Source organism: Chiroxiphia lanceolata, chromosome Z (genome assembly GCF_009829145.1).
Source record: "Chiroxiphia lanceolata isolate bChiLan1 chromosome Z, bChiLan1.pri, whole genome shotgun sequence".
Lineage (NCBI taxonomy): Eukaryota > Metazoa > Chordata > Aves > Passeriformes > Pipridae > Chiroxiphia > Chiroxiphia lanceolata.
In genome coordinates this window covers 27,345,194-27,365,324 of record NC_045671.1, presented here as the reverse complement: position 1 = coordinate 27,365,324, position 20,131 = coordinate 27,345,194, and the positions used below count along the sequence as shown (strand labels likewise).

At 34.9% G+C, this 20,131-nt stretch overlaps 1 protein-coding gene across 42 annotated transcripts in view; it reads left to right on the top strand.

Moving 5' to 3' along the window:
* Positions 1-20,131, top strand: part of PTPRD (protein tyrosine phosphatase receptor type D) — a 1,166,099-nt gene that overhangs the window by 381,021 nt on the left and 764,947 nt on the right. For all 42 annotated transcript variants that reach the window (XM_032676409.1, XM_032676411.1, XM_032676410.1 and 39 more), the window contains exon 5: positions 3,170-3,213. The gene's annotated coding sequence lies outside the window, so the exon portion shown is untranslated. The remainder of the gene's footprint in view (positions 1-3,169; positions 3,214-20,131) is intronic.

Genomic DNA, 20,131 nt, shown 5'->3' with positions numbered 1-20,131 from the left:
ATTTATTCAGGAATACAGGGACTTAAATAGGGTAGGATCAGGAGGTGGGCTCAAGCTAAGGGAGGAGACAATTCAGGGAAAACAGGGATTGGATATTAGGGTGAGGATGGGTGGTAACTTTGGGTATCTAGGGGAAAGGGCCAATGAGAGCTCTCTCTGCACTGCACCAAACTGCAGCCAATAGCAGGCAGAGGAGCGGGAGAGCATGGAAAAGGCGGGAAAACTGTGAGGGGAGAAGAAGACAATATGGAGGGTATGATTTTTGAAACAACAACTAGGGGTACAAACTTCATCAGAACAACATAACAATAAACTGAGGATAGCTGGGTATAACTGGGGTGAACAGTCCAGTCCAGATGAGTGTCTTTCTAGGTAAACAGTGTCCATTTCAGTAATAAAAGTCTATTCAGGGTTCATAAATCCTCCTCCACGCCTGGAACCGCTCCCATTCATCTTTATTTTCTCCAGCAAATTGATACTTACATAAATAAGGTAAGAAGGAATTAATTCACACTGGCCAAATATCACCAAATATCACTGCCCAAGAAACCTGTTTGTTTTCTTAACTGATCACTAAAAGCTCAAAACACATCTTTGATTCTGTTTAGGTTCACTGCATAACCTTTTTTTTCAGATCCCGTTAGTGTTCTTAACACTAACTCTTTATTTTCAGAATTTTGTAAATATTAATCCCTCAAGTGAAACATATATCAACTTTAGGTGTAGGAAAACTGACACTTGTGGGATAGCGGGTTGGACTGTTATTCGAAGCCAATTTCTAAGTTATCTGGAAAGACTGTTGACCAATTCCTCTTATTTTAAATGATAAAGGAACCCAATAGAAAAATTAGTATTTTTAGGAATGGATTGAGAACGGTGGGAGAACAGATTACCTGTTTCATGAGGAAACACGTCACTTAGCAGCCAAACAGGCTTCACCTTGGTGATATGCCATCTCAGGACATGACTGGTTTGACTGTATTTAAGAATAAGTGTTTGGTGCTCTGTTGTGTTTTTATTAGCCTGAGAATTAAATCCTGAAGTTAGGTATTTGCTATGTGAAAGAAACTGTTTCCTGTTACAAATCTGAGTTTTTTCAGAGATGCTATGGATTAGACACTTTGAAATACACCTATGTGTTTTCACATCCTAACAGATTCTTAACTTAAAAGAAATGCGTTTCTGAATCTAAAGTATTCAGCAGCCTTTCCTTTCACTTCAAAGACATGACCTCCCCCTAAAGTCAAAGAATTCTTGCAGAATATGATGTATTCTTTCTCATGTCCTCCTTATAGGTATTGCTAGCAAACCACGCTTAAAACATTTCAACCAATCTGACAATATCAGTCACTGCTCTTAAAGGTGAGCTGTGGGAGGTTTTTACAGTGTTTAGATTAATCCATTAGGTTCAAAAGGAGCAAATTAACAATTTACATTAAGGTCATTTTTTAGGTGACTTCAAAGCCTAACTAATGTAAACACAGGCAGAAATAATTTTGTGCATTCTGAGCCCTTGCTTAGATCTGGTCATTTTTTGTTTACTTATTTGCTTTCTTGCTTGGTTTTTTTGGGTTTTTTAGGGGGGTTTTTTGGCAGGGGAACTACATGTATAGAACAGTAGTAAGCTGTATGGTCATTCATGAAATTTTTACTTTTATCTGGTTTCTGCTTGGGTGTTCATATTCCCAATAATATATTTGAAAAATATTGATCTGAGATCAGTTTCAGGTATTCATTATTTGTACAGTCAAAGTGCTTAAGAATAGTTTCTTCCTTTGTCCCCATAAAGTGAAATGTCCTTCCTGGAACTAATCAATCATTTCCTATTTGGACAGTTAAGATTCAGCATTTCTAGTTATTGCAGGACTAAGCCCAAGATCTTTCCACATTGATATGGTAGACTTCAGCCTCCTAATAAAATCTGTTGTTATTCTTAAACATTACAGCCCTTCACACTTGTAACCACTGTAACTGTTTTTATGAACAGAACCTTTGAATACTTACATGAACATTGCCTGTATAGTTTTAATGCTAGCCAAGCATATATATCCACACTCACAGAAAACTGGGTGAGAAAAATCGAGGAATAGAGCTTTTGAATATTTCCCTCTTCAGTGAATGAATATCTTAAGATGTGCATATTAGAAATATTAGTTTAGATATCACATGTAGACAAATCCCTTGTGAATAAAGTACCAGTCCTCAAAACAGTCTGATTATGCTTTCATCCCTTATTTTGAATATTTTAGAATTATGCAAAGGAATATTGAAATTCTACATATGATGTTTGTGTTGCAACAGTTTCAAGGATTCAGATGGAGGAAAACTGAAGTTAATGTTCATAATCTACCCTGGTTATTATTATCTCATTGCTCTTTCCTGAGTCCTACTTTTCCAAAAATAAATAATAAAAACCCACAAACCCTTAGACAATTTATAATATTTAGTATAATGTTTTATGCAGTCTTGAAAACAATAAATTTAAGTGCTTTGTATTATGCAGTTTTTATTTTAATTAGTTCTTTAATGTCATTAAAATCTGCAAAGTGATTCAAGCCTGAAAATATGTTTCAAGAACTACAAAGGTATGTATTTGGAAATGGTGACCTGCAGTAAAAATATTGAATTCTGCATAATTTTAGACTTTAATTTATGGGATCATTTAAACATTCAATTATGAAAATTACAATTAAAAATGCTCTCTTATATGATCTGAAATGAAATTCTTTACTGAAATGGTGATGCGGCACTGTAACTGGTTGCCCAGAGAAGTTGTGGCTGTCCCATCCCTGGAAGTGTTCAAGGCCAAGCTGGATGGGGCTTTAACAACCTGCTCTAGCAGCAAGTGTCTCTGACACTTCTAGTGGTCGAGTTGAAACTAGATGATCTTTGAGTTGTCTTCCAACTCAAACTATTCTATGATAATAAGACCTGTAGGAAAATTCAGAAATATTAGATATATTTAATAAGAGGGAAAAATGAAACTGCAGAAGTCCATTTATATTTTCATTGCTAATTGTTCTTTTCAGTTATGTATGGGGTGTTGCAAAGTTGTAATTGTTTCAGACTATTCCTATCAACAAATGTAAAGATGTGTATAAAGAAAACCATGGTATTTGACAGTGGCTGTGACTACCAGTAACATCAAATGCTTCTGAATCTTTTTTAGATCTCTATCCTGAGACAAAACAACAGGATGTGCCTTGGAGAAGAGTAAGTTAAAAAATTCTTTGTTCTTGATACTTTTTTTAGTTATAGTAATAACAACTGGATACTGTACATTGAATTTCAATGAAATGAATCCTTTATCCATTCCTTTTTCAAACACTAAACCCCTCCTACTGCACCATTTATTCAGACCTGATTTCAGTAGGATTAATTCTTTTGAATACATTGAATTTAAACATTAACACTCTTAGTAAATGACTATAAAATATTTAAGCAGCAATAGAGAAACATCCTAGATGATTTTGTTGCTTCAAGTAACTTGGCTGTAGGAAAGAAACCTGACAGAAGATGAGGTATCCTTTATTTAAGCCTGAAATGTCTCTGTAGTGCTTGGAAAATTGCTTTTTATTGTTAAAAAAAATTAGATAGGGCTAATATGCAATTTACATCTCTCTAAAATAGAGCTTTAAAATTGAAACATTTTTCCTGTCCAATTTTTGTATTGTTTTGTTTTGTCCCGATAACAACATGTTCAAATGCCAGTGACTCAATGACACAGCTTGAGTAAAAAGAACAGTATCTGTTAACTGCCTGATATTGAGTGAATGACTAGCAGCAAAGCCTTTGCTAAATCAAGAACCTGTCCTGCTGTTATTCAACAGCAAAATTAGTGCAATGTAAGTAATATTGATTCCCAAGTGGTACAGTGCTACATTACAATGCTGGCTGCTAATCCTTATTTCTATTTCTTAAAGATACTGTAAAGTGTGTTTGAGTGGAAAAAATAAAGTTACTATAATCCTGCGGTTATAAAAGAAAATATGAGCACACCAGGAATTTTGCCTTTGCTTTGGTGAGTTTAGGATTTGGAAATTTAGACCGAAGACTAACCCCAGTCCCTAAAGAAATACAACTTATCTATCCAGGAAAATGAGTCTTGTTTCACTGCACACACAAAAGGAAGATGCAATGGGTCGAAAGTATGAAATACTGGGAGTAGATCATCTGTACTGGCTCCTGGGAGAATCTTTCATTTTTCCTTTTCCCAAATTTAAAAGCAATCTCCTAAAGCCAGTGAAATCACTTGAGGTATATCTTCAATTCATTTCAATTGTCACAGTTCCATTCCATTCAGCACAGTTGTATTAATTTTCATCACCTCACTGCTTGAACATAAATCTTTATTACCTCAATTAATGAGTTTCATTTTTCCTTTCCTTTGATGTGTTTTGTGGGAATATACTATACTTTCAGTCACATTTGCAGGGCACTCTAAGAGACATTTGGTGTAAAACCTTCAGTATTGGAGCTATGCTGCTTTCAGGCCTACTGAGAAATTGGTACCGTACTCAATCAGCAAATGTCTTTTTGTTTTGGAGCTGTTCTTTACTACAAAGCATTGTATCCTGATAATCTGTGAAGATCACTGGATGGTCAGAGATAAAATTTTAATGGGAGGAAGCAAGCCAAGAAGGGAAAATGCTGTTTTCTTATCTTAGAGTTGTTAAGTTGTAATCATGAGATTACTATTTCATGACAGCAGAGGTGTCACTAGCACAAACATGTTTTCACACCTAATTGAAATTACAGAATTAAGCTAACATTATGTCAACAGAAGTAGCTTGATAATTTTTGCACAATTATAGCTCATCAGATTAATCCTGGACTGCACTTAAATGCAAAGCACTTTAACAAAATAAAAAACGGTTTTTAATTCAGTCTTTATAAAGTCTTTAATTTTAGCAAGGGTGATTAATAAAAACTCAGATTTAGAATATCAGAGAACAGGATGCTGAATTTCCTTTCAAAAAACAAACCACGTCTTTTTCTGGAGAAATAAAAATGAGCGAACTGAAATTTATTTTTGAACTGATTCTGTTCTGTCCAGTCAAATCACAAAAGTTTAGCATTTCCTTTGAAGATTTCTTGACCAATCTGACTAATGCAAAACTCCGTTAAAATTTGACTAACACATAATCTATGGCTTTGAAAAAATTCTAAGTTATAGAGCCTGGAAACGGGTACATTTTTAAAATAATTTGTTTTACCGTTTTCAATGGCTTCAGGTTTCAAGATTTGTAGACACTGAGGATTTTCTAAATGTTGGTATGCTCAGAAGCTTATCTTTTATTATAATGATAAAATATGTTCTTTCTAAAAAAGATCGATAAAGATCTCTAAAAATATTAGGAGTAAAACATTCCTAGAGATGTAATATGTACTAATAGACTTTTCAACTTTATTATTCTTTTGATATAATCAAAGCATTTTCCAAAGTCAATTAAAAAATGTTGCATCAGTAAACACCTTCACCCATTTCTTTATTTCTGAATTGCCAGCAGGAGAGTTTAGCTGTAAGGGAGAATAATTATGTTCTTTATTTGCAAGTAAAAGGTAAAGTTGTTATTGCAATTATTATTATGCAATAATGTAGTGAAAAAAAAGTTAAAACAAATATATATGATAACATTTTATAATGTAGGTAATCATTTAAAGATTAATTTTTTTTATTTATATCTCTATGGTGTACTACTCGTTCCAAGGAAATATAATAAAAATAATTTTATAGAGATGAATTTCAGATTGATAATTTTGAAAAGTCTTGTAGTTAAAATAAACTTGAAGAAAAATAATTAGAGAAAGAAATGAAGGAAATAAACTAGAAATAGGTCTATTATCAAAAAAATGGTCCATTTGAAAATGAAATTAGACGTGCTAAAGTATTCCCAATTTTGACACAAACATATGAAAAGGTGATTTTTTCAAAGTGAACCATTGTAACCCAATCTGCATTTCTCATAAAAAATGTTGACCAGACACTTATTAAAATTAATTATAATTATTATAATTGCTATTAATTAAATTATACAACATTAGTAGTTGTGTAATCATGCTTCAGAACTCGTGTCTTAACAAGCTAAAAAATTGCACTCCTTAGGTTTTTAAGTGCTTTAACATATGTATATATATATATATGAATATTTCATTGTAATTATGAAGTGAGACCATGCCTTTCATATAATTTCCAGCAAAATTCTTTCAATCTTCAAGTGCTCTCTTCTGATATGAGGTCCAGTGTTTGTACTTCCAAGCAATGAATGGAGCAAATTTCGTGATCTCTGAGACTGTAGAGATAAATATTTTTCAGTTCTGTGTCTGTCTCTGCATGCAGCAGATTTTCTAGTATTCTGTTAATTCTGAATTCTTTCATTATTTTATATATAAAATGTTCCTTAATTAAATAGAATTTGCTGAAATTTCTAAACCTTTCTATTTCTATTTATTTTTGCCAAAATAGTAGAAAGATGTTAGTGATATTTGTAAATAAAAATTAAATATATTAGAGAGAATTTCAGCCCAAAATGTGCTAAAAACTGAGTAAAATACATCTAAATCCCACCTAAATATTACAGGAAGAAAAAATTACACGGATATATACTGAGGACAATTTTATAGTCTCGTAAAATGACTATGCAGCATATGGCTTAAATTAGAGTGGTCAAAAAAAAAGCAGGTAAAAAAAACAAACAGTCCGCTTCTATGCTTTTGCCTATGAATCACTTATCTTTCTCCTTGAGCATTTAAAAGTGACTAAGAAACTCAAAACCCTAGTCCTTTATTTCTATGTCTAGGAAGGTCCTGAAAAACTAGTAAGGCTTTCCTTTTACTTATTTCAATGCCTGTTCATTTTAATGGCAAAAGACTATGGTTTGTTAGTCTTTTAAAGACAAATTACAAAGCCCCATGGGATCTCATCAGATAACCTCATGGGGTTTTTTACATCAAATAGCAGAAAAAAACTAAAACAAAATATAAAGTAATCAGGCCACTTGCATTTTTCTTAAAAAAAGAAGTAAACCTTCCAAAGGGAAGATGCAACAGATACAAACAACCCAGGCATCTAGAGCAGAAATGAGTAGTATTTTCTGCTGCAGGATGGGAACCTCCCTTTCTGAAAAGCACAAAGAGGAGTCTTTCAGTGTATTAACTAACAGGCATAAGTACCTAAATACTTTGTAATGTATGTCAGGCAACTCAGACCAAGGTTTTAACATTGTGGTACTTTTCTGAAATCCACGTGTTTAGAGGCCTATAGACAGTTACCATTACCCTAGGACATAAGGTTTTGTAACTGCATTATAAACTACATATCTCCTACATAGCTTCCTTTTATATATATGATCTGCTGATCTCCACATAAAAATCCCAGTTAGATGACCTTTTCAAAATGATCAATTCACCAATTTCTTCATATTATCAGGAAAGATGTATGAGAAAGGTAGGAGTGAAACTAGCTCAAGAATATCTAATAAAACTTACATGTCAAGTGCAGTCAAGTGCAGTATGCACATCAGTGTTTCAGCTGTAAAGACATCTATTGAGTAAAAGTCTTACGGTTCTTTCTCGAAGAACTGTTTTTGCTTTGTAGTCTTTACAACATATTCACTTTGTAAAAATAATAAAAAAATGTACATTTGGATTTGAGCATTTTCTGGTTTGGTACTTAAAGCATTATAAGCTTGTGTACAAGATTGGTATCAGTTTTTACAGTTATGATGCCTTCACCGAGTTTCTGCTAATTGTCTGACTATTTAATTTAATACATTGAAGAGATTTGATAATGTGATGGCAGTAATATGTAATTCTGTGTAGATCAAGGTTGGTACTGAAGGTAAGTTTCTGAATTAACAAACTAAAACTATTACCATTTAAGGTAAATACCATTTTCATTTTTTCTGTGCAATGACAAAGGTACAGATGAACAGCGATGGAATATTTTTCTTCTCTTATATGGGATCCATATCTGACGTAAATAAATGAGAGGTGAAGGAGGCAATGACTGCTGTCATGTCTGGGAGAGGGATGTTGCAGTCTAGTCTGGTTCTCAAGGCCAGCAGTCAAGTGTAAGTCTTGTCTGCAGCAGACGTTCCTATTTCCACCCCCACTGCTTTATTTTATAATACTCAGAATGTTTTCTGACAATCCTAATGTTAGATAGGGCCAAAAATCCAAATCTGTAAAATGATACCTGTGGAAATATGTCTCTGAAGTTTAGATATGAGGAGGTCAGATGAAAAATTTATCTGGATTAAAATTTTTTCCTGAGGTACTTGTAGGTCTCCACTTGGGTATTTTCCATGTTCAAAGCAAAGTAAAGGGTAAATAATTAGTAATGAAAAGTAATACAATATAGTTTGTACCTAAACAGTAGTGCTTCAAATAATTCCCTTTTCTCACTGTATTATGATAATAGCAGCAAGTAGGAAAATTAACGTAAGTGTAGAATTTTTGTCTTAATGGTGATGTTTCTGTAAAGCAACATACCATATATTTTAATAGATCTCATAGAAGCTAGCTATGCTTATTTTAAGGTCTGTGCTCTTTTGCAGATTTTTATTAGGGTTTTTTTATTATTTTTTTTATTGTAGTGTACTTTAAAGGAAAAAAAAGGAAACACTATGAACACAATACTTAAAATGATCATCAGATAAAATTAATTTGATACAGTTATCAGTAGATAATTGTAGACACACAAAATGTGATAATTTGACTCTGCAAAGAGATCAACATTTTGCATTATTCAATATAAACAATATTATTTTCCTGCAGTGTAGAATTTTTCCTTCTCATTCTGTTATTGTGGATCAGACAGCCTAATAATTTTTCTGTTTTCCAGCATCACATGTTTACTCATAAATGACTTCTAAATGGATTGTTTTGCCAGTCTTGTATTACTAAGGAAGACTGTTTTCAAACACTTACCTCTGTGTGTGATTTGAAACTTGATCCCAAGAAAAAAGAGAAAGGCCACTAAACAAATATTTAAAAAAAAATCTGAAATAATTTTCTCTATTTTATAATCATAATGCCAGGAAGCTCAATATTTCTGCTCAAACAAAAAGGCTGGTTTACATATTTACCAAAGGCCTTATGATGTTTGCAGTCGACTTTGCAGAAGACAACATTTATAAAACCTTTACAGTGTCTGGCAGGTGCCATGCATTCTCCTGGGGATTAGTTTTATTCAGATGTTGTCTTTCATTTGAACTTCAAACACTTTTTTTTTTGTTAGAGACAGATTTTTAATAGGGTTTGGAAATTAAAACCTTTTTCATTTGTGTCATTACATATCCACCTTGAATTTACTTATGAGAGATAAATGCCAGTAAAGCTAAAGGCTATTGTAATTTTTAAGAGGGCGGAAAAAAAGATGAAGAGATATAAATGTAGTTTAAATCACTCAAAGAACTAAAAACCATGTGCCATATTCTTCTTTCTTTTTATTTTCCTTTTTTTTTTCCTGAATAAAACAGAGACAGGTATTTTCCAGTACTTTTATTTTTCTGTATCTAGTCCCACAGAGAACATATTGTGCTAAAAATAGACAAAATATTGCCTTTAGCAAGGCTTAATCTTAGCAAGGAAAATCAAGAATTCCATTTTGAAAGTGAAAATTAAGATCTAAAGAAGAGATACTCAACTGATTTTGCTTCTCTTTGAAGGCCCACAAGTAGGTGAAAAATGTAGATTCCTGCTTTGTAGCTTCTAGATTTTGGAAAAACACAAGGAATTTAGGAACTAAACCAAAATGGTGTTCAAAAAGAGGGTTATTAGACAGTTGCTTATAAATTGTCTTCCTGTTGATGTTTTTTATATTTAGAGAATACGTTAAATTCCACAAATTTAAGAAAGCACAAAGTAAAATTAAAATAGAAAGAAAAATCTTTGAAATCTCAGTGCTGGAATTCAGACTGTGAGAAGATACCTAGTGTTTTGGGAACCAGGATGATACATTTATTTCTTAACTGACAGACACTTTTCCACCTTAGTTTCTGAAAGGTTTACAAGGATCTTCCTTCCATCCCCTCCAGTTTACCACAGGTCTCTTGGGGACTAAATGAAAAGGAGCCAGAAGTGTCCCACCTTTGTTTTCTTGGAGCAGATAAAAATCTCCTCAGAGCTCAATCCCTCTGAGAGCTGGATGAAAGTGTGTCCACCTGCTTGTTTGTCTTTCACTCTAGGAATCCTTGGTAAACAAAACTTCTGTCCTTTCAGCAAGGCTTTTGTCTGTTTTCTGCTGAACCATAGGGCTCACATAACTTTCCACACTATTAAAATTTCTAGTTAAATCCTTCTCATCTAGCAGCACACTATTACACTGTGCCTTGTGGATTCCTCTGTGCTAGTCTAGCTTCAGACTTCTTCTGCCCTAAGAACACTCTTTTCATTGATTATAAGCATTGCTGCTAAAGAAACTCTGGTGTAGGGTTCCACGAGGAAAAATAAACAGTTTGAGGTACCTGTGGATAGATTAATAATCAGTGCTCTACAGCTGGAATTAATTTGTCTGAAAGTGAAGACCTCTCCAGAAGAGGTCTTCTGTTAAAATATTAGTTTTTACCTTCTTGAAGCACCAGGTGTAGAATTTTAAAGTAAAAAGAGGAGAAATACTACCGTAAGGCAAAATAAAAAGGTACATCTTTTGAGATTTTCTCTGTTGTAAACAATTTGCATCTATATTTGAGGAATAAACTGCTACTGTGCTGTATCCTACACAAATGTAGAAAACCAGTAACTCCTAACAATTTAGGTTGCTCATTATCTGAAACAGAATTTTAAGGACTAGTTCAGGTCAGCATTCTAGGGGCTGCTGAGGTATACATACAGTGCAGGTAGCTTGGTTTGCAAGCTGCATTCCACCCCAGGAGTGGGAGCAAGAGACAACTGCTGACACTTTGCAAAAAACAGGAACGCAAGGACCTGTAACACTGGCCATGGGACTGGACACCCAGAGACACAGCAGGAGCTGAGAACTCAGCTGGAAGAGCAAGACCTTCATACATACACACTGAGGGTATAAAAGCCCAGGGATCCCTTTGCTCAGGGTCCCTCCTGGGAGGCAGCCAGCTAGAGATGTTACTTTGTTGTTGCACCGTGATTAAATTATTTTAATAATCAAGATGGCTGAGACTCTGCTATGGAACTAGACCCAGAGTCAGAACTGGTAAGGAAACCTGGTCTGACTGTGTGAATATGGTGTGTGTAGCTGCAATGTGGCCTGAGTTCTAGCTCAGGTGATGCAGTTGTGACTGCCAGAGAGGCTTCAGGATGGTCAGACAGGGAGGTTTTCTTAACATAGCAAGTCAACTTCTGCTGTTCCTTTCATACTACAAAAGCCCACACAAAATGAAGATTACTACCGTTGCTTTAGTACTTTTGTAGTTTACAGAAACACAGCAAACTTTGAAGAAATAAATACAGGAGTGATTTTTTTTGTCTAGGAGCTCACTACAAAATACAGAAATTAGAGATGATGTAATGAAATGTGAACATTCATATCTTCCTTACAGAATTTGCTAAAGAAAATGGAAGATTTAGTTTAATTTGGCTATGTGTTCTTCTTTAACTCAGAGTTTTCCCATTTCTGATGTTGATTTAAAATATAAGTTCCTCCTAAAATATTATCTTCACTTTTGATCTATCCAACAATGGAGAGGAGTGAAAGTGACTGAGTAGAAGAGAATCCATAGTTTATTTTCTATGCTATATAATCTTAAATTGGTGAGGAAATTCAAAGAGAATGATGATGTGTAGTATACTCTTTCTGTTCATTTTCCTACATGTAGTAATATTTGGGTTAACTACTCTTTTCATGCATGAAGCTTTTTCAGATGCATTTTAAAGGAATAATTTTACAGAATCTGAAGGATTTCTCTTATCTATCATACCAGAAATATTTTCAAAGCATGCTGTGTAATTAAGCATGAACTCCCCTGCCTGTGTAGCAATCCAAAATCAAACTGTGTTTTTCCAGGTGTTTCTCCAAGCCCTTTAGAATATTTCCAAGTGTGCCCCGTTACAACTAATGGTTCATTGATTGGTCTGGAGTTTCTTGATTTTCATCTTATTTTATTTTTTTTTTCCTTTTAATAGTAGCTCTGTTCTAGAAAATCTCCTTCTTTTTAGATGTTTATGCTAAAAGTAATGGTGGAGTTCAGGTGAAGAAACCTAAGATATAGCTAAATTCAGAGACAAAATAGGAAATATTTAATAAGTTTTTTGTCTGCCTAATTCAGTCTGTAAGTTAGAGAATATTTTCCAGGTACTTTCTGCAAATTTATCTATAGTTACAGCAACTCATTAAGATGAGCTTTACACTTCCTAACATATATTCTAGTTTAGCCTTCTGTGTTGGAGTGAAGGATTGTGCATTAAATTTATATCCAAAAAACTAAATTTTTAGAGGTTTAAGTGAAAATGAAAAAAATGAAAGTGCAAAATGGACTCAGTTGATTATATTATTCACTCGATTGATATCTGCATTTAGTGAATATTTCTGAACAGCAATATTTTTCTTTAAAGTTGGATCTATTTCAAAGTAAAATTTAAAGAAATATAAAGTAGAACAAAATATTTAATAAGTGGACAAAAGGAAAGTATAACTTATAGCAGATTAGATTTACTTCTAAATTTTCTTTACAGCCACACATAGTTAGATATGGAAAAGGCCTTTTGAATTACACTATTCAGCATCGTTCGGTGCAAGACTCCTCCCTGCATTACTATAAGGAACATCATCACTGAGCAATAACAGATTTCATTGCATTTTTAAAAGAATTTTAATTCAAAACAATACATGATTTACTATTGACTTTTTTTGAAACCTGTGAATAATTTAGCTAACCTATGCTTCATTTTGTATCTTTCATCACTGTATTTTTATTTCTTGCTTTGACCAGTCTTCAAGATATCCTTCTTTCCTTTTGGATACCCTTTTAGGAATATTTTTACTAATCAGGTTAAAGTTTTCATTTCAACTTTCCCAGTAAATCCAAATAAGTTACTCAGAAATTTTTTCTCTATATGTATCCAAGGATAAGATCTATGTTATAAGCTTCAGGCTTGCTGAACTGTGGTGGGACTTTACTTGGTGTAGAGGTTTTCCCACTTGACTATTTGTGGAGAATGAAGGTGTTAGCACAGAAATCACATAAATTTAATTTTCAGTACTTTCCAGCATTTAAAAATCTACCATTGTTTTTGGATACTCAGTTGATGCCACTTTACCTTCTTGCCATTAATTGATGAAAGAGAATTAAAAAAGGTTTTAAAAAATCTTCTCTGAGGGAAGGCAAAAGAGCAGATAAGAAAAGCAAACATTTGTGCACAGACCATTTACTATAAGTTGTGTGAAGTTGTCTTGAATTATGCAAGACTGAATCTGTTGCAGGGTACTGAACATGAAAATTCCCTTAATGACTCAAATGCCCAAAAGCTACAACATTAGATTTCTCAGAGCAGTGAAGGAAATCTTGTGGTTGATGTAATATGCTATTTTTCTTCAAACAGCCACAATAGAAGGAATTTTCATAGGACAGTTATGAGCAAAATGTGTGAATAACTCTGGGGATAAAAAGAAAAGTGTAGGATGTAACAGTACACTACAGAGCACTTTGACCTTCGTTAGATAATGATCTAATGATAAAATACAGAAGAATTAGATGTCAGGGACAACACAGGGAATATTTCACAAAAAAATAGATCTTTGCATTAAATGTGGGATATTAGGAACAGGGCTTATCATGATATATTAGTTTTTTGTACATGTCAATAGAAAGCACCACCTTTATCTGAGCCTATGCAGTTTGGGGGGAAAAAATGCAAATTCAACTAATATTATTTAAGAAAAAATGCACAGCTTTAGTGCTTTCACAGTTTGATGCCTTGCTTTGTAAATTTGTTTCCAGGGACATAATTTATAGATTTTATGTTTTTATGCTTACACAATTTATACTACAAAGTTTAAGGTCTGAAAAAAAACCTTTTCTCTTATTTAAATGAGCAATTATTAATTTTTGTGCTTGCAGAAGACTGTCAGAGGTTATTGAAGCCTTTATTTTACGCAGAAGGGTAAAAACATGAGTAACAAAAGAGATAGAAACCTTTTTGGATTACCTAAAATGGAAAATATGGTCTGGATATAAATATTACCTTAAAAGATATATATTTGATTCTTAAATATTGTGCTGATACACAATATTACCTCTACGATTGTTCTAAGATTTCTGATATCTTAATCTCATCATGTGTAGTGTTCTGTCACTGTGTTGCTGTACCACTTTGTCCTTTTTCTTAAATTATGTGAAGGCCTTAAAAGTCAGAATAATTTGTTGTTCGGGGAAATGCATAATACATTAAAAGTGTTGCTGATATTTTAAAAAAATGTTGGTAGTTTGGATATCACCCAATACTAAACCATTTATAAGCTTTGTTTCCCTCAGATTGCATAGTTTCTAAATCTTTTACTTCCTGCTAGGGGAATTAATTTACAATTTGTTCCCTTAGCTTTTTAAGATAAAAAACTTTGAAAGTAGAAAACAAACTTCTTTAGATGGTCTCTAAGGTCCCTTCCAAGACAAATCATTCTCTGAGTCTATGGTGCTCTGATGTTTGCTATTAGTTTACATTTTATAGGACAAGCTATTGTAGTGGAGAGATATCCAGTTTAAATCTAAATGTCTTGGTTTGGGCAACAGAACAAGATGGAAGTTGAGGGAGGCATGAACTTCCTATGGACTTCCTTTTCATGTGTACTTACAAAAGTTACCTTGGTTTAGATAATTTCATTTTCATTGATTTCTTTGATATGAGAAAACCCTTGCTGTTCCATTTAAAAGAAAACAATAAATTAATGCTTTTACAATTGCAATTACAAATCATAATAATTTTTAGTGGCCATAAGTTATTAGGCTATCTTGAGTACATATATCTTTTGGTCTTTTGAAGATAGAGCTTTTAGCATAGTTTTCTTCTAGGACACCTGCTCAAAATGAATAGATAGATACTTCAGTCATTAAGAAATAGTACTGCTGACAAAAAAGCAGACAGAAGCCCTGATTCTGCATCAGTCACAGTTTGAAAATCTACTTCAAAGGCACTATAATACAAGAGCACTTTGTGCCAATACATGGATGTAGCCACTGACAAGCTAAGAGGAAACATAGCTCTGACCAACCTTGTCATCCTCTTTTGGAGTGTGCCACAATTTTACAACACTCCTGGAGGAAAGTTGAGGAGGGTCAATTAGCAATTTTCTTGTCAAAGCAATATCTTACTTCCTGCTTGATGTTGGTCAAGAGCAATAAACTCCAAAGATCTGTTCTCCTTAGATTTTTTTCTATCACTTGTGCATAGAGCCAACAAATAAGAACTGAAGAAGCAGCAAACAGCATGCAGCACTGGCATGGAAACAATGCTTCAGAGTGAAAGGTACACACTTGATTACCAAAAAAAGAAGGAGGAAGTTTTCACTGATGTGGTGGGGGGAAACAGTTTTCCCCCCGAAGTTATAAAATGGTAAAACCCCAGGGGGTGGTAACCCTTGAAGTTTTGAAGTTTTACCCAATGAGCGCTTCTGCAAAATATAAACATATCACAAGCAGAATGGAAGAGAAGGTTAGTTGTAGTTATTGTAGAAGAAGTAACCATGTTGTAGGAGCCACGAGGAGAAACAGCAGCAGCCCCACTGGGGGTTGGGCCCCCCCAGCCCCCAGCAGGGGGGCTGCAGGGACTTGGAACAGTGTTAAACTGAGCTAAGTGCCTGTAGCTAGAAAGCTGAAGGAGTTTTCTCCACCGTGAGTGGGCAAACGGAACAGTGGCAGAGGCAGCAGCGGACAGAGGACAGTGGCAAAGAGCCAACAGATAAGAACTGAAGAAGCAGCAAACAGCATGCAGCCAAGGAAGACGCAGAGTTGTCTGAGAGAGCCGAGAGAGAGCCAGTACCAGAGAGAGAGAACTAAGCTCAAACAGAGGCAGAGTTGGGGTAAGAAACTGAACCAAAAATCCCAAACTCCTTTTGTGACCTTTCCTAAGTGGAAAGGATGGACTCCTACTGAATGGAAGTCCTAAAACTGCAGCAGCACTGCAGAAAAGAGCTGAAAAGCTCAGGCATCCTGGAAAGCTGGACCGGGACGATTAAAGGAATGCAGAGGGGGTGACCTTGGCCCCCCCTCACCGCTGCTGCCAAGCTAAGCTAGCAGCCTGAGACAGAGCACAGGAGCTCTGGTAGAACTCTTGAGGCAAAGGCTTTCAACTGAAAGCTGCCCGAGATGTTCTGACTCAGGGGTGAATCCCCTGAGGAAGGGACCTTCATGGGGGTCTTACACTCCATGATATGACGTGGTGACACGAGTTTTGTCCCTGCTACGCAGTCCACAAAAGAGAAGACCCTCACTTGAAGACGAGTGGCCGAGGGGCTTGGATACCCCCTCTTGTGTACTGGCAGAGATCCAGCTACATCTGCTGAATGAGTAGAAGAGAATCTGCTGCCTTAGAAACATTGCTGCTCTGAAAGTGGAAAGGATCTTCCTTCTTCCCTTTTATTTGGAGGGGAGAAGAGATTTGATCCATTGTAAATATTTATGTCATGGTAGAGATAGCTCTATTGTAATTTTTATTTGTAATATAAATATTAAAAATATTGTCTGCATTGTAATATATATATATTCCCTTTCCCCCAATTTGAGTCTTGTGTGGTGTCTGGAAAACCCATGTCACACTGGGTTGAGATGTGGGAGGGGACTTGGACTAGGAAATTGGATTTTGGGGTTCTCAAACCATGACAACTGAATAAAGAAATTGTTAGTTAAGAAATAAAGAATAGTAGATTTTGAAAGACAAATTAATGTTTTTACAGCTTATGCTGGCTGGAAGAGTACTAGAATTATCTCCTATATGAGTTAGAATTAAATTATTTTTGAGAACTCTCTGAAAACTCAGTTCTGCAGGAATTTCTTCAGACTGTCCTAAGAGTAAAAGGGTGCATATGCACACCAGTATTATATGTACTGGTTTCGGAGAAATTATTTGGGAGAGAAAAAGTGATAATCACCTTTTTTCACTGACATTAGTCTGAAGAGTATACTCACGTAATTCAAAGTAATGAAGAGGGCATTTTTGGAAGCTGAAGGCTGCCGGAAGGATTTTGGTCTTGCCCACACTGGTCCACTTTAAATTGTCCTGATATTTATTTCTGCTTTTCATCAACCATTATGTCTTTCGTTTCTGCTTGTGTATTAGGTGTTAGTGATGGAAAAAGAATATGCATAATCTCAGAGGTATTTACATTAATCACTGCTATTGATGTATTGTGCTGTGCAGCGTGTAATTAGTTTTGACATACCTTCATAAGGGACTGATATATCTTCTATTTATCGCCCAAACCAACTGATCTTACCACTTAAATTTCCCCTTCCCTACTGCGCCATTGCTGTGGTTGCATCTTCCAGCTGAGGGGCAAAACCACAGCAAAAACCTGGTAATTCTAATTGTTTATCATGCATTGAACCACATATTTCCTAAATCACAGAGAGAGATTGGCTGCCTGGTGATGCTGTGGCTGATACACCCCAGAATATTGTTGGCCCTCCTGGCTGCCATGGCAAAATTCACCGCACTTTCCTTTTGAATTAGGATGTTACATTCTGTATTATGAAAGATAAGAAAAGAATGTGACTGTAATAACACGACATTTTTTAAAATTTATTCTCCCCAATGTTCCACTTTCATCTCACCGGCAGCTTCTGTGACTCAGTTGTGAAGATTCACTTGCTTGTGTATCAGTATGTAATGAGCCCTCTTTACAGTAGCCCTCTTTTTTATCCATTTAGTAGCATTTAATGTAAATTTTATTTTTTTAATTTAAATTTAAAAAAAAAAATTAAGTAATTTTGTGATGTGTTAAAAAACAAAACCATAAAAACATCACCAAACCAAAGCCACAAAAAAACCCCAAAACTGCAAAAACAATTGAGTTGACACAACTGAGGTAGATATAATAACCTGGAGTGGCGGGGAGCCAAAAAAAAAACTGTTAAAAATAAAAATGAGTCATTGCCCTTTTAGATTGGATCTATTTCCAACTTGAAAGAACATGTAGACATGGTCTTATATTACTTTGATCACAGAAACTCTTACAGAAAATGTCTCTATTGTGTCTAAGAAAGCTGTCTCAAGGAAACTAAATGAAACAAACCAAAATAATATATTTAAAATAATTGCCCATATTCTTGGTGAAAGAGATGGTGGTGCTGTGATAACTGTGTAGTATTCTACACTTCAATGTCTCATGTTTTGATGAGTTCTTGTACCCCAGTTAATACTGTGACAACTGAAGACTAGCTCTCCTGGAACTCTTATCAGAAAAAAAAAAAAATCAAAAATATTTACTTTTGAATTTGTGTGATTCTAAGTAAGCAGTAATCACAGAAGGAAGGAGAACTTTAAAAGTCAATACTGAAATTCAAGGCAAAAAGTCTGAAGATGACCAACAAGTGCTTGCAACTTTATGATCTCCCCTTCATTATAGCCCATTTTATATAGAAATATAAACCCAATTTTATATGCACCATGCACTCATAGAAGTTGATGCAAGGTATTTCTGCTTTTAGCTAGCTGAAGCCTCAAGAAATTTAACACTGACACATTTTGAGGCTTTGATTTCATTAGGATTACAGAGTTTGTTTGGTCAGAAATTCAGTAAGAGAAGTACTAAAAATGAAGCATTGAAATAAACTAAGATAAAGAAATTAAAAAAAAAAGAGAGAACTAAAAAGGTCCAAACAACAGAGCCAAGCCTCAAGAAACAGTGAGGGTTGTTTGGTTTTGGTTTTGGTTTTTTTTTAATTTCCACCTGTGTAATGTCTGTTTGTAACAGATGATTTGAAAATTAACATCAGAGTTCATAATATCAGACAATATTTCTTATTGGTTTTATTCCCATTTTTATGCTGAAATAAGTAGCCCTAGGAATTGCTGAAAGCTTCACTGCAGCTGCTTCCTGAACAGTGACTCAACTACCGAGCCTTCTGTGCAGACTATATCATTTATGCCTGTAAGATTCCTGAATACATGACTGTAGTTAACCTTTTAAGTATGCTTCAGCAGAGTATGCAAAACTGTCAAGGCCCATGAGGTCCTCAGCTGTAATGTGAGTTGCACAGCACCCGAGCAGGTCCAGATCACTCTATGTGTATTTGCCAATGATGAACAGGTCTACAGCAAGATATCTGTTACAATTCCAGACACACTTCAGGTGTAATCCAGGTATCTATTTTCAGTAGTGGGATAGAAACTTAAGACTTTTAACTGAACAAGTCAACAAAGCTGCAATGAAGGAAACTGTGAACTTTCAGCACAAACCTTAATCCATACCTTGTGTCCTTCCTTTCTGTTACTTAACTCTACCTTTTCTCTTAAGTCTTGCATCACCTCCCTGCTCCTTTCCTGAAGAAGCTGTTCAGTTATGAATCTCAAAACACTTGTTCAAATCTTAGAAAGTCTCTAGTTCTGCCAAGATTGTGTTAAGAATAACTCTCTCAACTCTTGTGTAATGCAGCTGTTCTGGACATTCCTCTGACAGCAGGAATGTCCCACTGTTCTGAAAAGGATCATGTTTACCTGTTTACCCAATGGTTCAACAGTGTTTCTGTTAATACAGTAGATGCAGGACATTGATCATAGAGGTTGTCCCTAACCTCTGGGTAGGGACAAAAAGAAATTCCTTACATCAGTTTTGCTATAGGAGGAAATGCTGAGGTAACTATGCCCTAAGAGAGCATGTCTTAATGCAGTAACTCAGTCTATTATAATCAGTTATAAGTAGCCCAGACACCAAAAGTCTAGCTCATTCAAAGTAATGGCTGAATATAGTATGTTTTTTTTGGAGGCTAGTGAAAATGTCAAGCTATATGGATTAAGCACAGATGAGACACAGCACTGTACTTGGTGTCACTCAAAGGTTCTGCCTATTTCATTGTTTCATCATTCTCAAGATCTTAATCAGAATCAGCATAGAAGCCTGTGGCCTCACATGCTCCCTCTCTTTAGGTCTTCATTGTCTGCCACCTGCTGCTTTTGTGCTTCAAAACCCTCTGAAATTTCACATCACAGAAATGCAGAATAT